Source organism: Delphinapterus leucas, chromosome 4 (genome assembly GCF_059928025.1).
Source record: "Delphinapterus leucas isolate spDelLeu-1000000601 "Yukka" chromosome 4, BTC_Dleu_Yukka2, whole genome shotgun sequence".
Taxonomy (NCBI): Eukaryota; Metazoa; Chordata; class Mammalia; order Artiodactyla; family Monodontidae; genus Delphinapterus; species Delphinapterus leucas.
The window spans coordinates 8,777,458-8,790,201 of NC_143132.1; the positions used below are offsets into that span (position 1 = coordinate 8,777,458).

Below are 12,744 nucleotides of genomic sequence, written 5' to 3' on the forward strand. Positions count from 1 at the left end.
TTAGCCACCAGTGGAGCTGTGTAACTGCCCTTTAGGAATTAAGCATGTCTCTAGTTGAGGGTACTGGGGGCAAATGCAGTTCTTTAGGACAGAGGATTGGGAGATGTCTGAGGGCACTTGGTAAGTGCCCCTCCGTTACACAGTGTCATAAACTGGGTGTGGCTTCAATAACAGAAACGTCTTGCAGCTCTGGAGACTAGAAGTCTGAAGTCAAGGTGTCGGCAGGGTTGGTGTCTTCTGAGGCCTCTCTCCTTGGCTTGTAGACGGTGGTCCTCTCCCTATGTCTTCATATCAGCTTCCCTTTCTGCATGTCTGTGTCCAATTTCCCCTTTTTATAAAGACACCAGTCATCTTGGATTAAGGGCCACCCTATTCCAGTCTGACCTCATCTTAATTAATTACATCTGCAATGACTCTATTGGCCAAATATGGTCACATTCTGAGGTCCAGGGGGTTAGGACTTCAACATATGAAATTCAACCCATAGCAGGGGACCTTGGGGTCTTTGACAGCAGAGGTGATGGGGGAGGGGCATGGGTGTTCTGGGGACAGTACTCACCATCACAGTGAACTTGTCACTTTATTTCCTTCTATTCAATATTTCTTAAAGAGATTCATGTTTCACTTGAAGGAGGAAAAAATGTGCCCCAAGAGCTGAAATCTACCATCCTACTTCCATGTTCTTGGTGGGACTCTGGTCCACCGTGAGGCTGGTTGCTGGGCCCACTCCTGTAGTGGCGGCTGGGAGGGGTGGGCAGCGGTGCTGCCGTGGTGCCCTAGGGTGGCTCCCACCAGGTTCAGGTTTCAAGAACAGGAAGGCGGGAGACAGGATGCTGCACAGATGACAGGTCATAGCCTGCTCCAGGACCCGTCAGCCTTCCAGAGAAGGAGAGAACACATTCTCTGTGGAGGTGAGCTTGACGCTGGGCCAGTGATTGGAAGGGTTGGATTAGGGAAGCTTGAGGGCACTGGGGAAGGAGGGAAGGAGAAGGACAGGGCTGGGTGTGTTGAAGGATGTGAGTGGTCCAGGTTGGCAGAAGCATAGGTTGCCTGCAGGGGCACGTGTGCTGGGCTCCCCATAAGGAGAGCTGCCCTGCCAAGGAGCCAGACATTATTCTGGAGTCAGTCCAGTGCCATCAGGGGTTTCTGACATGAGGCGTGCCTGTGAAAGTGAGGTTTTCAGACCACTAGTCTGCGTGAGTGACACAGATCTGGGTGATGAGAGGTGGGCTGGGGCAGCCAGAAGGGAGAGGGAAGAAGGTGGAAGAGGCCTGGGGCTGGGCCTGGGCGTGGCCCAGTCAGAGGGAGCCATCAAGGCACCTATGTGCCACATAGGTTCTCCGCTCTACGGGAGAACAGGGTTATATCGATGGGAATAGAGGTGCTTGGAGGGAGGAAGGCCTTTGCCTCGGCAGGAGGCCCCAGGAGGAATCATGGAGCAAACAGAGAAGGCAGGTCTGAAAGAGAGGAGACAGGAAAAGGATGGAGTTGTAGACTTGGGGGTTGTTCCTGTTACAGAAGCTTCAAGGGGCAGAGGGAGCAGTGGGAGATCCCACAGCTATTTAGTGGGATGAGGAAGGAAGGAGGAGAGACAAGCTAGTAGAAGATCATAAGCTCCCTGGGGCAGGGACTGTCTGTCACTGCAGCCAAAGCCCTGGGCCTAGCAGTGTCCCCGGCACATAGTAGGTGCTTAGCAAATACTTGTTTAGTGAGTGAAGGAAAAAAGCTGGGGTAGAGCCTCAGCAGCCAAGTTTGAAGAGTATTTTAGGAAGGGACAGCGGTCAACCTTGGAGCAGCACATGTAGACCTTTTATATCGTATCAGTTTCCTGGGCAGCTGCACAGTTGGCCACAAACTGCGTGCCTTAAAACAACAGAAATTTATTCCCTCACAGTTGTGGAGACCAGAGGTCTGAAATTAAGGTGTCGGCAAGCCACACTCCTTCTAAAGGCTCCAGGGGAGAATACTTCCTTGCCAGTTCCAGCTCTTGGTGGCCCCTGGCACTCCTTGGCTTGTGGCAGCGTCACTCCAAATTTCACCTCCATCTACACATGGCCTTCTCTGTGTCTCTCCTTGTGTCTTTTCCCTTTCTAACTCTTCCAGGGACACGTGTCATTGGATTTAGGGCTCACCATCATCCCGGATGATTTCATCTTGAGATCCTTACCTTAATTACATCTGCCAAGACCCTTATTCCAAATAAGGTCACAGTCTGAGGTTCCAAGTGGATGTGAATTTTGGTAGGGCCACCACTCAACCCACAGTGACCATTGACTGACATTTTTGAGAGTGAAAGAAGAGAAAAAAATATATAAAAGTTAACGGTCGGTTTCAGTCTTTGTTTGGAAGTACCAGAGAAAGAGAGGAGAAAAAAGTTTGGAGATGTTAGAAGGGCAGGAGGTGACTGAGAAACAGTTATTCCATGGAGCAAATTTGGAGATAATTGGCAAGGCTGCCTCATGTTCAGTGTTAGCAAGAGCAAAGCAACACTGATTGAGGAAGGAAAACAAAACATTGACTGAGTTGTTTTCCAAAATTGTGGTGACCTGGGGTGTTCCATCATGTTGTATGCAAACACTCCCACCCTCATTTCACTTTCAATATTGGATTAGTTTCCCCGGGGTTGCTGTAGCAAAGTGCCACCAACTGGGGGACTTAAACAACATAATTTATTCTCTTACAGTTTGGAGGCCAGAAGTTGAAAATCACAGTGTCAGCACCTGAAACCTGTAGAGGAGAATCCTTCCTGCCTCTTCCAGCTGCTGGTGTTGCCGGCACTCCTCGGTGGTCCTTGGCTTGTAGAGCATCACTCCAACCTCTGCCTCTGTCATCACATGGCCTTCTATCTGTGTCTGTGTCTATGTCCTAATATCCTCTTCTTATAAGGACACTAGTCGTATTGGATTAAGGGCCCACCCTAATGACCTCCTCTTAACATAACCAATTACATCTGCAATGACTCCAATGATTTCCAAATAACTTCACATTCACGGATACTGATGGTTAAAATTTCAACATATCTTTTTGAGGGAAAAACAATCCATAACAAACATATTCTACAGAGCTGGGGAAGTTCTTCAAAAGCCTTAGAAATAGCACCCCCAGGAATCCAAGAAACTTCAGTGGAAGCATGTGGAATCTGGTGTCTGAGTGTAATTATACCCAGAGAATTCCCATGTGGTGTGAGATTCCAGCCACAAATAGAGTGGCCGAAACAGCATATTTTTTCCATGGTTGACTATGGCCCCCATGAGAGGAGATGCATTCAGGACATCTTGGAAGAATAGCATGGGCACACCTCTCCCCACTCCTCTGGCCCCTGGCCCCCTTCCCATCACCCAGGACCCTCCTTGACCACCGCCTCTAAATCACAGCTGTCATGCTGGCCTTGAGCCCACTTCTCAGCAACCAGGGGTTGAGGGCAAGAGACAGACCTTTTTTTCAACTTCAACCAGCTTCCAGATTCTTGGCTTCTGGTGGATCATAAGTGAATGAACTGAAAAGTTTCCCACATAGGCAGCTGGCCCCAAACTACCAAATGCCAGAAACTTCAGAAACGTAGCATCGTCCAGACCAGCTGCTCAGAGGTGGGGATAAATTGCAAAACAGGTTTGGTAGAGGAGATGGTGCCATTCTACCCTAACCCCTAGGAGGACCTCCCATCCTTGGATGCCAGGAATCCTTTCAGGACTGGATGGGAAAACTGGGGTCACCCCACCTGCCCACAGTTTGTCCTGACCCCCGGGCCGCTGTTTGCAGTGAATCAGGCGCCCCCTGGTGGACATTTTGAATACTCCCCTTAGAGAGGCGCGTGCTGGCCGTTGGAGGAATGGTTGGTTCCCCCAGGACGCTTCCCTGGCTGTCCACTGGTTAGGTCTCCGCGCTTCCACTTCAAGGGACACGGGTTCGATCCCTGGCTGGGGAGTAAAGATCCCACATGCCGCCTGGCGCAGTCAAAAAAAAAAAAAAAAAGGCTCACAGTAAGAGAAGGCATTAAGATTGTCCAAGACATGTCTCTGGTTTCAAAGATAAGAAAATGGAGGCCGAGAAGAAAGGTGACATTTCCACTGTCTTAGAGCTATTAAAGGCAGAGCAGACTTCTCCATTCTTTAACCACTGAAGAAAGCTTGTGCTGTTGCAGTCTCAAAAAGAAAAGAAAAAAGAAAAAGAAAAAGGCAAAGCAGCTTAGAACCCTTGGTTATCTAACAGGACACCAAGGATAATTTAACACCATGCAGAACTGGGTCATTTGTGCCTCTTCATGTCCTTAAGTGGAAAAATGTTCACTTGGGGGTGGGGTAAATCTCCTCCCCAGATCCTGTGTGTGATTGACAGTAGGTTAGTTATTATGTGGTGTCATGGAAAATAGGGAAAACCATAATGTGGTTTTTTTTTTCAATTATTTATTTATTTAGGCTGTGTTGGGTCTTTTGTTGCCGTGCACGGGCTTTCTCTAGTTGCGGTGAGCAGGGGCCACTCTTCGTTGCAGTGCACGGGCTTCTCATTGCGATGGCTTCTCTTGTTGCAGAGCACGGGCTCTAGGCACATGGGCTTCAGTAGCTGTGGCACACGGGCTCTAGAGCACAGGCTCAGTAGTTGTGGTGTACGGGCTCAGCTGCTCCGCAGCATGTGGGATCTTCCCAGACCAGGGCTTGAACCCGTGTCCCCTGCATTGGCAGGCGGATTCTTAACCACTGCGCCACCAGGGAAGCCCAAACCATAATGTTTTAATCACCTTTTTAAGAGTCTTATGCTTTAGTGTGCTAGTTATCTTCTAGAAACGGGGTTTTTTTTTGTTTATTTAGTCATTTTTTATAGTTTTTTTTAATTGAATGAAAGACTCTTTACAATTTTCAAAAGTTCCACACACATAATAACCCTTTTTTCCCCTTACCCCTCTATTGCCCCTCCTCCCTTCCCTCTCCCCACTGGTAACTACTAATTTGTTCTCTGTATCAGTGAGTCTACTTCCTCTTTTTGAAAAACTGTTTTTCTTCAATCAGTGACAATGTAGAGTTTCTAACTAGGAATTTTAAAAAATGGAATATTCTGGGGAGGGGTGAAGTGAGGGTACTCTCTTACAGAAAATGTTGCTTATAGAAAGTACGGCAGCCTGTCCCATCATTTCCCAGGATTGGGTGGGGCAATGCCATTTTCAAAAGACTTGTCGGTGTTTGCCCTCCAGTCACAGAATCAGTTTCTGCATTAAGCTAACAGGGATTCCTTTTCCCCACACTTCTAGGATTTGCAAATGTCTTAGAGACTTTAATCAGTGGGGTCTGCCCACGGTGCTGTGGAAGTGTCTCCAGAAAATGCAGGTGATTCCTGCACACGTACAGAGCTAAGCTTGTTTACAGAGCTAGCAATATCTAGCATTATTTTTTTCCTTTTTAAAAGATTTTTATTTTATATCGGAGCATAGTTGATTAACAATGTTGTGTCAGTTTCAGGTGTACAGCAAAGTGATTCAGTTATACATATACATGTATCTGTTCTTTTTCAAATTCTTTTTCCATTTAGGTTATTACAGAATAATGAGCAGAGTTCCCTGTGCTATACAGTAGGTCCTTGTTGGTTATCTATTTTAAATATAGCAGTGTGTACATGTCAATCCCAAACTCCCAACCTATCCCTCCCCCTGCTTCCCCCCTGGTAACCATAAGTCCATTCTCTAAGTCTGAGTCTGTTTCTGCTTTGTAAATAAGTTCATTTGTATCATTTTTTAAAGATTCTGCATATAAGCGATATCTTATGATATTTGTTTTTCTCTTTTTGACTTACTTCACTCTGTATGACAGTCTCTAGGTCTATCCACGTCTCTGCGAATTGCACTATTTCGTTCCTTTTTATGGCTGAGTAATATTCCATTGTATATATAAATGCCACATCTTCTTTATCCATTCACCTGTTGATGGACATTTAGGTTGTTTCCATGTTCTGGCTAATTGCAAATAATGCTGCAATGAACATTGGGGTGTACGTATATTTTTGAATTACGGTTTTCTCCTGGTATATGCCCAGGAGCGGGATTGCTGGATCATATGGTAGCTCTATTTTTAGTTTTTTTTGTTTTCTTTTTTTTTTTTTTGCAGTACGCGGGCCTCCCACTGCTGTGGCCTCCGCCATTGCGGAGCACAGGCTCCAGACGCGCAGGCTCAGCGGCCACGGCTCACAGGCCCAGCCACTCCACGGCACGTGGGATCCTCCTGGACTAGGGCACGAACCTGAGTCCCCTGCATCGGCAGGCGGACTCCCAACCACTGCACCACCAGGGAAACCCCTATTTTTAGTTTTTTAAGGAACCTCCATACTGTTCTCCATAGTGGCTATACGAATTTACATTCCCACCAACAGTCTAGGAGGGTTCCCTTTTCTCCATACGCTCTCCAGCATTTTTTGTTTGTAGATTTTTTGATGATGGCCATTCTGACTGGTGTGAGGTGATATCTCATTGTAGTTTTGATTTGCATTTCTCTAATGATTAGAAATGTTGAGCATCTTTTCATGTGCCTCTTGGCCATCTGTACGTCTTCTTTGGAAAAATGTCTGTTTAGGTCTTCTGCCCATTTTTTGATTGGATTGTTTGTTTTTTGGATATTGAGCCACATGAGCTGTTTGTATATTTTGGAAATTATGCCCTTGTGGACTGCATCGTCTACAAATATTTTCTCCCAATCTATGGCTTGTCTTTTTATTTTGTCTATGGTTTCCTTTGCTGCACAAAGGCTTTTGAGTTTAATTAGGGGCATTATTTATTTATACTCTATCTCCTTCCAAAAACCTTGGAAGCTGCTATACACAAAGCCAAATAATATATATGGCAATGTTAATGTAACAACAAACCCAAGACCTTGCAAAGGAGAAGGAAGCAGATACAGTAGGCAGAGCCCAGATAATTCTGAGACTTATCCTTGAATTTGGCTCTGAACTTCCTAGCAGCCACTAGGTTGCATAATATTCATTTTAGAAAAAGGGGAGTCAGCAATCTTTTAAGTGGTTTTTCCCCTATGGCATTATATTCTAAAAAATTTTTAATCTTTCCATGGACCTTCTATTGGGTTCACTGGGTGACAAAATGAGCCCCACCCTTGACAATCATTTCAGCCCCAATGCAGAAGCAATTCTCATCCAGCTGCTTATTGTAATGACCTCAGTGAAATCTAAGGGCAGAACCATAAACGCGAACACACTGAAGCAATTCGTCAAGGGCCAAAGTTATGGAGTCCAGATAGGCGCTTTCCTCGTAGGCAACCGTCATGAAGGGATGGGACGTAAGTCCATTTAGGACTGGAGACCATCGCCGGGCGAGGCCTAGCAGATGGCAGAAGTCCTGAGTGGCACAAAGCATTCCTGGGGAGCACAGCTTCAGCACCTCCCCACACAAAAGTGTGCTGATGCTTCAAAGTCTTCCTCACGGCTGGTCCAAGCGGATGCTGGCAGGGTGATCGCCTCCCCGCGTTGTCTTCGGGGCAGCCTTCACTTAGGGACATAGGAACACAGCAACTAGCCTGCTCTTATGTGCTGGGCGTGCAGAGTCTTCGTCGCCTATAAGCACCAGTGAGAGTTGTAGCTGCGAGGACATCCACCCTTCTGCGTGCGCCTGTGTCAGAAAGCCAGGCTCACCTCTGAGGATGATGTGAAGCTGCTGTCTTCACTGACCTGCAGAAAGATCTCAGGAAGCAAGTATTTTCTTACTGCCCTTCAGAAAGATCAGCACTGAGCCCAGGTTGGTGGTTTACGAACCCCTTGTGTTACTGAGTCTAAGCTTCTGCTCACCGCACAACAGGCCAATAATCGAGAGACGACTTGCCGGGGCAAGGCATAATGACTCTGTTCGGAAAGCCAGCAGACCGAGAAGATGGTGGACTCATGCCCCAAAGAACCATCTTGCCTGAGTTAGAATCCAGGCTCCTTGTATACTAAAAGGCGGGGAGTAAAGTCAAACACTTCCTGGTTCCCATCAGCCTCCGGAGGGGATGTGTTAATTTCTTCCTCCCTGCAGTCATTCACAGGTGGGCCTGGTCAGGGTATTTCCTGTGAGCTGAACAAAGTTATTTTAGCTTAATGCTCATTACCTGGGAGGCAGGGTTCCCAGAAATGGGCCACTATGTATAATTTAGGCTTATAGGCAACATCCCTTTAATCTTGTAATTCTATTACAAGATTAACTTGTGATACAACACAAAGGGTTTTTCCCTATTACACTTACTGTTATGGAAACAGAACGGATGTGCTGAGCAGGGGCGGTGAGGATGGCGCCCTGGGCGTCACCTTGGCGCGTTCAGGGTTCTTCTGACAAAGCGGATGCTGGGACCCCGATAACCATCCATAAGGCATTTCAGCGTTTTGTGATCTCCTGCGGGTCAGTTAAGTAGCTAATTGATTCTGGCTGCTTCCCCTCCAGCAGGGAGGAAAAGCAAGTGGCTTACGCTTGTTGCCACAATACACCCTGCAGTCCTGTCCCACGGAGTCCAGTTTCAGGAGGACGGTGCACCCAGGGACCCGAGGGGACGCCTGCAGGAGTGGGGACAGTGGGGGAGCTGTGGCATGAGGCGTGTGGGCTCCAGGGGCCTGCCCGGCACAACTGCATTTTGTCGCCCTGTGCTCTCCAGGATGAGACTGCTGGCACAGAGGGCTGAGGGGCTGTGTGCCCTCATTAAATGTCATTTTCTCCTTCAGAAAAACAATGGCTCACTGTCCGCAGCGAGGCCAGAAGGTGGATGGACCCCAGCAGTTAGTGGAGGCCTCCAGCTCGCTCAGGTGTGGACGTGGGGATGCCAGGCCTCTGGGCTCACAGAATGAAACCCACAGGTTCCCCAAGCAGGCCCAGACAGAGATGGAGGCCTGACTGAACTCTCTTCTCCAAACGATTTTTACTCTTTCTCACAACTGTCATAGAAGCAGGGTGTCTGGGATGTGAAGGGAGCACTGAGGAGAAAAGAAACCCCTGTGTTATTTGAAGAAGACTGTGATCTGACAGAACAAAAATTTGGCTGGACTTTTCTTTTGACACCACACCTAAAAGATTTAGATTATTTAAAATATATTTTCAATACTATCGGAAAACAACCTGAAATCTTAGATTTGGTGCAGGCCACAAATAAAAATGACAAATGACTTCATCCTGGAATGGTAATAGAAATATTCTGCGAATCTATGAATGTTCTCTAAGCGGTATATATGTGTACGTGTATATATATATATATACACATACATACATACATATGCTGGCGGTGTATTAGTCAGTGTTGCTGCAGGAACAAACATCCCTACATAGTCAATGTTTGGTCCTGGGTAGAAAGGCCACATCGTGGCAGTGTGGGGTCACAGTCACGGTGACACGTTGAGATGAAGACGACGAGGTCCTCCAGTCCCATGTGGCTCTGATGCCACCTGTCCCCCCTTATCCCCACTTCCTGGGGTACAGCAGCCCAGGCTGTCTCTGCCCTGTCTGGTGTCCTAGATGCATGGGGCTCCTTTAGGCCAATGTCCGTCTCCAGCAGCTGAAGGGCCTTAGAGATATTTGCACCAGGAGCGGCCAGGGAACTGCAGGTGTTTGACACGGAGAAGAGAAGCTTGGGAGGAAGATGATCGTCTTGACATACTTGAAGGGATGGTCATGGAACAGAGGAATAAGACTCATTTTCTCCTTCCCCAAGGGATGGAAATTGTAGGGAAGTGTGTCTTGGTTGCACATAAAGAACAGTTCTATACCTCCCAATCTATCCCAAGGAAGGAGTCTGTCCTGGGTCCTGTGCTGTGACCTGGAGGGACATATCAGAGAGGACCCAGGCCCTGGGTGAGCTGGTTGGTGGCTTTCAGGCCTCTTCGAACCCAGGAGTTTGTGATCTGTGGGGCTGCCTGCCTGAGAGCCTTGGAAAAAGGAGCTGACCCTCCCGGCCTGGGTTACCATCTATTTGAGTATGTCAGAGAATTCTTTTAAGGGGTGACTGCAGTGTATTTCACAGTTTTATTTTTGAGCTATTTGAATAGGATTTTACTTTGTGAAGCCTTTGACAAAACCGTATAAAGCTGATTTTAATTTCACATATGTTGCTGATCAAAAGATTCATCATGGAAAAAAAATACCCTAATGATTTGAGATGATCTAATTGCTGTGCCTTTTTCAGAATAGCTCCATGGTCCCAACTGGAGGCCCTTTATGACCGCTTGGGATGTCTTGAGAATGACATGTGTTGCCATTATCACACCAAAGCACACGTTTTCATTTTGTTAAAACATATTTTTATGGTTGAGAAATGATACATAACATTTGTTGTCTTTATCAAAGAAACAAAAAAGAAGACGTAGTAGATAGACAAACACATTTTCCAGAGACCTATGATTCATCCACCAAAGACTTTATGAAGATCAGTTTCATTACATTTATTACATTTTTGGCTACAACTGAAAAAAGAAAGGAAAGTGGAAAAAAATAATCACAATTAATGATGGCCTCACAAAGTTATGTGAACTTTCTAAAAGTGAAAGCTGTGTCTGTTTCTAAGCTGTGAAGAATTTATAGGAAGGTTATGTGTTTTTAAAAACATTCCTTATAGCAATGCAAAACTTTAAGTTTCAAGTTGCTGATGGTGAATTAGAGTCCATTTGATTAGCTGGCATGGTGCTGCTGTGTTTCGCAATGTGTTCCCAGTAGGGCTACCTCTCCAAACTGCTCCTCAGCTGGTTCTGTGGGTTCTGGGGTCAAAAAAGTCAGAAAAAGCTAGAATCCACTTCCCTAATTGGCAGAGTCATAAATCTCAATGGCATATTAAAGGCTCTGAGATGTCTTACAATAAAGACCCTCGTTAATATCTCTTGGAACATATTTTGGGAAACTCTGAGGGTAGGATTAAGACCATTGGGTGATTGCCAGAGATTCGGTGCTAGCCCTGGTTCTGCTGCTACCTGGTGTGTAGACTTGGGCAAGCCACTTCCCCCCCCGCCCCGGTGCCTCAGTTTCCTCAGGTGTGTAACAGAGTTAGGGATGTGCTGTCTGCCGTACTTAGAGTTGGCGTTCACAGTGAATCACTCTCCCCTCCCTTGTTAAAGGATTAGACATCCCTGCCCTGTTGACTTTGGGCTTATCCATGGGGTATCTTTTGGCCAATGGAACGTGAATCCAGGGACTTAAGCCACGTGTGAGCATACCCTCTTTCTAGGAGGCACTGTGGGAGTGTCTGCCCACTCTCCTGCTCTCTTCCTCTGCCTTGAGAGCCAGAAGAGGCTGTTTCTTGAGCCTGTGTCCTGGGATGAGAAGATGGGCAGACCAGGGCCACAGCAGTGGACCCGATAACGTAGTGAGAAAGACGTCTTTGCTGTTGTAGCCACAGAGAATTTAGAGATGTTTGTTACTGCAGTAATGCTGACCTATACACCAGCTCAGGTCCCCTCCAGCCCTGACACTCCAACGTTCTTAAATGCATCTGACCCTAGCCCTGAGTTGTCCTCTCAAGTCTCCCCATCCTTGTCAGCCTCGGACACATGGAGATGCCCATGTTACTCCTCCCCACAAAATCTCCATGTGGTCTTTTGTCACTCCCAAGGGACAGAGGTTCAACAGTCTGTGGTGGGGACGCAGCAAGAACCCGAGCCTGCTGACTCTAGGATGTTGCTGGCTTTGGGCATTTCTGAAGCCTGTCGGTGCTTGAGTCAGGAGTCTAGTGGTCTGGAGGCCTGAGCGCTCCCTTGGAAAGAACCCATCCACAGGTAAGAGCTAGCAGATCTTCCAGTCTGGCTGAGCATACTAATACTGTCCCTGCATGTGGGTTCTGGAATCTTCCAGGCCTGCCTAGCTCTGGGGTCTGTGGACAGAGACAGCAGGAGCCAAGGCAGTGCCGAGCTTGGCCTGTAGGTGGCAGAGCTGGGGAAGGACTTTGCTCTTCCCCCATCAGCTTGGAGACCTGCAGCACCAGAGGTGGGAGGCGGGCCCTCAGCACGGAGAACTGGGTTGCTGACATCTCACAAGATGGGTGCAGGGAAAGTGAGCAGAAGAAAGCTGTAGGGTGACCTAGAGGCCCATGTCCTGCTCCTTAGAATTTAGGGGGGACACTTCAAGGAGGTTTGGGGGTCCCACATGGTGGGCCTGGATAAGCCAAGAATGCAGGTTGTATTGTTACTGTGATGTGGACGTTTTACTCGCAAAGGGCGTGGCCCAGAATGACATGCTTAATGACACCCTTCTTTTAAAACCTGCCCTGTAAATCCATCCTGAGGAAATACTGCAAGACACGGGACGATACATGAACATTTCCCAAACTCGGGGGTGTCTGCATATCACGACATTGGAAACAACCTGCAAACTTGTCGAAGGAAGTGTTGAATCAGGGTCCATGTGTTGATGGAGCACACTACAGCCCTAAAAAAGGATGAGCTACCTGGGACGGTGTCGCCATGGAAAGACACCTGAGGGCCAAAGCCAAGTGAAAAGGCAGGTACACAACAGTGCATGTTGTGTGGATTCTTGGTTCTAACTGTGCACAAGTGCCTACAGTGATTCTTGCAGAGCAGGGAGAGGATTTATTGAGGCTCTTTGGTCATTTTATAATGAACATGCACTTCCTTAAAAATAAAACAATAAGATACTTCCATTCTGAAAAAAAAAAAAAAAAAAGCTTTTTCCTAAAGAATTGGCCACGGTTACCTAGGAGTGACATCTTGGCTTCCTGGCCTCTTGCTACTATGAGGTCATCCTGCCTCATTTTTCCAGTTGATATTGGGGTGAAAACCCTACAGGGGGAGTCA

General features: G+C 47.2%; 1 long non-coding RNA gene across 1 annotated transcript in view; it reads left to right on the forward strand.

Annotated features, from left to right (window-relative positions):
- Positions 1–11,503, forward strand: part of LOC149749267 (uncharacterized) — a 47,030-nt gene extending 35,527 nt beyond the window's left edge. The window contains exon 3 of the long non-coding RNA XR_016392949.1: positions 2,684–11,503. This is a non-coding gene — a long non-coding RNA (uncharacterized LOC149749267). The remainder of the gene's footprint in view (positions 1–2,683) is intronic.
- The last annotated feature ends 1,241 nt before the right edge of the window (positions 11,504–12,744 follow it).